This window comes from Photinus pyralis, unplaced genomic scaffold (assembly GCF_008802855.1).
Source record: "Photinus pyralis isolate 1611_PpyrPB1 unplaced genomic scaffold, Ppyr1.3 Ppyr1.4_LG8, whole genome shotgun sequence".
Lineage (NCBI taxonomy): Eukaryota > Metazoa > Arthropoda > Insecta > Coleoptera > Lampyridae > Photinus > Photinus pyralis.
Window position 1 is genome coordinate 16949443 of NW_022170819.1, and position 4307 is coordinate 16953749.

Below are 4307 nucleotides of genomic sequence, written 5' to 3' on the forward strand. Positions count from 1 at the left end.
CAAGAGGTTAGTCAGGATTGTGTTGATTCTATAGCAACGCACAGTTGGTTGTCTGAATGTGATATCTTCCCGGAGACTGAGGGTTTCATGTTAGCAATACAAGACCAGGTCATTAACACACGTAACTATAAAAAACACATACATAAAGACAAAACAGTGACAAATGATTCTTGTCGACTCTGTTCACAAACATCAGAAACAATCCAACATATAATATCGGCATGCACACGACTTGCACAAACTGAATACAAACATCGACACGATCAGGTAGCTAAAATCATACATCAAAAATTAGCACTTAAACACAATCTCATAACAGATACGACACCATACTACAAATACACGCCACAGATCATACTTGAAAACAACACACACAAATTATATTGGGACAGGACACTACTCACAGACAAAACTATCCACAATAATAGACCAGATATTACACTTATAGATAAAACACAAAAATCCATTTGTATTATAGACATTGCCATACCCAACACTAACAACTTAACTAAAACACATGCAGAAAAACACCGCAAATACACCGATATAGCTATCGAGCTTAAGACGCAATGGAGAATGAAATCTACTGTTATAGTTCCCATTATTCTTAGTGCTACTGGAGTTATACCAAAGACAATACACCACAATTTACAACTATTAGGTTTAGACAAAAACACATACAAACATTTACAAAAAGCAGTCATTATCAACACATGCCATATTGTTCGTAAATTTCTAAACATAACACAAGATACTACATACAGAAATGATCCACAACGTATACATGTAAACAACAGTACTCGCTCACAACACGGTACACAACATACTGTAATATCTCCACCTCTAACCCAAACAAACACACAAATACAACTTACCGAACAAACAAGTACAACAAATGATACAACATATACTACAATCAGAGATTCACCTCTGAAGCAAACCACATTATCACGACCCATTAGTATTCAACCCAAACGCAAAAGCCTAAACAGCACTTTAGACTCACAACATGACACACAACATACTGTAATATCTCCACCCTTAACTCAACCAACCACACAAACACAACTTCCTGAACAAACAAACGCAATAAATACAAGTAACGCAACACGCACTACAAAGACGCCCTCACCCACACGGCCTAGCACAGCTAAAAAACACAATACTCTTTCTTCTCAGAAACACACCACGTTATCACAAACACAACCCACTCGTACTCAACCCAAACGCAACAACCTTAACAGCACTACAGGCTCACAAAATACTGTAATGTCTCCACCAATAACCCATGCAACAACAGAAATACAACCTCAAGAACAAAGAAACACCATAAATACAAGTAACGCAACATGCACTACAAAGACAGGTCCACCCAATAAAGTTACACGTCCTAGCACAGTTAAAAAACGCAATACTCCTTCTTCTCAGAAACAACCCACTCGTATACAACCCAAACGCAAAAACCTTGACAGCACTACTAGCTCACAAAATACTGCAATATCTCCACCAATAACCCAAGCAACCACACAAATACAACCTCAAGAACAAAGAAACACAAGAAATACAAGTAACGCAACATGCACTACAAAGACAGGTCCACCCAATAAAGTTACACGCCCTAGCACAGTTAAAAAACATAAAACTCATTCTTCACAGAAACACACCACGTTATCACAACCCACTCGTATACAACCCAAACGCAAAAACCTAAACAGCACTACTAGCTCACAAAATACTGTAATATCTCCACGAATAACCCAAGCAACCACACAAATACAACCTCAAGAACAAAGAAACACAATAAATACAAGTATCGCAACATGCACTACAAAAAAAGGTCCACCCAATAAAATTACACGTCTTAGCACAGTTAAAAAACACAATACTCCTCTTTCTCAGAAACAACCCACTCGTATTCAACCGAAACGCAACAACCTTAAAAGCACTACAGGCTCACAAAATACTGTAATGTCTCCACCAATAACCCAAGCAACCTCACAAATACAACCTCAAGAACAAAGAAACGCCATAAATATAAGTAACGCAACATGCACTACAAAGACAGGTCCACCCAATAAAGTTACACGCCCTAGCACAGTTAAAAAACACATAACTCCTTCTTCACAGAAACACACAACGTTATCACAACCCACTCGTACTCAACCCAAACGCAAAAACCTAAACAGCACTACTAGCTCACAAAATACAGTAATACCTCCACCAATAACCCAAGCAATAACACAAATACAACCTCAAGAACAAAGAAACACCATAAATACAAGTAACGCAACATGCACTACAAAGACAGGTCCACCCAATAAAGTTACACGCCCTAGCACAGTTAAAAAACACAAAACTCCATCCTCACCGAAGAATACCACGTTATCACAACCCACTCGTATTCAACCCAAACGCAAAGCCAAAGAAACACTTACACAATAAACTGCATTTAATAAAATTACAGGAATTATTATAATGATTTTTGTTTTGTTTTGTTTTCCTCTTTCCTGATAGCGTTGGCTTATTGTGCCCATGTGTGATTTTTTTTTTTTTTTAGGACCCTACATAACTTCACCAGACACAGACACAGACACTGATCGTTACTTGATTTTAATCCGTGCGATTAGTTAACCAGGCTAGACCTGAGTTCTCACAAGAAACACCGACCATAATAATAATAATAATAACCCCTGTGGGTTCGGGGATAGAATAGGCCCACTCTCGCCCTAGAGATCGTAAAAGGCGATCAATGGGCACTAAAGGTGACAAGTCTAACCACCTTTAGTACTTACCTACCCACTTTACTTTCCAACTCCCACGCCCATGTTCCCTACTTTCCTACATTATACACAACACGCAGGTGGATATTTGCTTACGCGAATATCTTGAAGAGTGACGCCTTCACGTGTTCCTAGTCACCCCATATTCTCATGAAAATGGAGTTTAAACAAAGCCTCGGAAAAATGCCGCTACCCGAGGAGCGTCAGGGCACGTCTGGAGCTATCGCTGGGCGTTGCAGCATGCGAGCCGATAGTGACGAGTTGGTGATCAGGCGGCCGCTCGTCGGGATACCCGAAACCTTTACAGCCGAAAGAAGACCACGAAGACGACAACGACCACTTGAAGAGGACGACCAAGAAGAAACCTTTGTGCCTGCTTCTCAACCGCTTGTGGATGGGACCAGTGCAAAGGAAACCTCCAAAAGACGTATGAAATGGGACGAAGGGATGAATCGCTTCATTTTCGGTACGTATCTGGAGATCACGAAGATGGAAACGGACAGGACAGCATACAGAGGTAAACTATATCACGCGTTCATTACACAATACCCACATTTAGCACACTTGACAGAACAACGCATTGCAGACCAACGTAGGGACCCTACATAACTTCACCAGACACAGACACAGACACTAATCGTTACTTGATTTTAATCCGTGCGATTAGTTAACCAGGCTAGACCTGAGTTCTCACAAGATACACTGACCATAATAATAATAAGCCTAAACAGCACTTTAGACTCACAACATGACACACAACATACTGTAATATCTCCACCCTTAACTCAACCAACCACACAAACACAACTTCCTGAACAAACAAACGCAATAAATACAAGTAACGCAACATGCACTACAAAGACGCCCTCACCCAAAAAAGTTACACGGCCTAGCACAGCTAAAAAACACAATACTCTTTCTTCTCAGAAACACACCACGTTATCACAACCCACTCGTACTCAACCCAAACGCAGCAACCTTAACAGCACTAGAGGCTCACAAAATACCGTATTGTCTCCACCAATAATCCAAGCAACAACACAAATACAACCTCAAGAACAAAGAAACACCATAAATACAAGTAACGCAACTTGCACTACAAAGACAGGTCCACCCAATAAAGTTACACGTCCTAGCACAGTTAAAAAATAATAACTCCTTCTTCACAGAAACACACCACGTTATCACAACCAACTCGTATTCAACCGAAACGCGAAAACCTTAACAGAACTACATGCTCACAACATACTGTAATATCTCCACCAAAAACCGAAGCAACAACACAAATACAACCTCTAGAACAAAGAAACACCATAAATACAAGTAAGGCAACATGTACCACAAAGACAGGTTCACCGAATAAAGTTACACGTCCTAGCACAGTTAAAAAACACAAAAGTCCTTCTTCACCTAAACACACCACGTTATCACAACCCACTCGTATTCAACCCAAACGCAAAGCCAAAGAAACACTTACACAATAAACTCTATTTAATAAAATTACAGGAATTATTATAATGATATTTT